The sequence below is a fragment of the Nanorana parkeri genome, unplaced genomic scaffold (assembly GCF_000935625.1).
Source record: "Nanorana parkeri isolate BGI_ZX_2015 unplaced genomic scaffold, ASM93562v1 scaffold4360, whole genome shotgun sequence".
Classification (NCBI taxonomy): Eukaryota; Metazoa; Chordata; class Amphibia; order Anura; family Dicroglossidae; genus Nanorana; species Nanorana parkeri.
This window is the reverse complement of record NW_017310623.1, coordinates 11,240-11,660: the sequence shown is the minus strand read 5'-3', so window position 1 is coordinate 11,660 and position 421 is coordinate 11,240.

Below are 421 nucleotides of genomic sequence, written 5' to 3'. Positions count from 1 at the left end.
TTAGGGGTTGGGTTAGGGGTTAGGGTCAGGGGTTAGGGTTGGGGTCAGGGGTTAGGGTCAGGGGTTAGGGTTTTCCCTGTGGTAAGGGTTAGGGTCAGGGGTTAGGGTCAGGGGCCAGGGGCTAGGGTTTTCCCTGTGGTAAGGGTTAGGGGTTTGGGTTAGGGGTTTGTGTTAGGGGTTTGGGTTAGGGGTTTGGGTTAGGGGTTTGGGTTAGGGGTTAGGGTTTTCCCTGTGGTGGTCCGTTAGGAGATGAGACATTTGCTTTTCAATCTTAGGGTTAGGGGTTAGGGGTTTGGTTTAGGGGTAGGGTTTGGGTTAGGGGTCAGGGGTTTGGGTTAGGGGTCAGGGTTTTCCCTGTGGTGGTCCGTTAGGAGATGAGACATTTGCTTTTCAATCTTAGGGTTAGGGGTTAGGGGTTTGG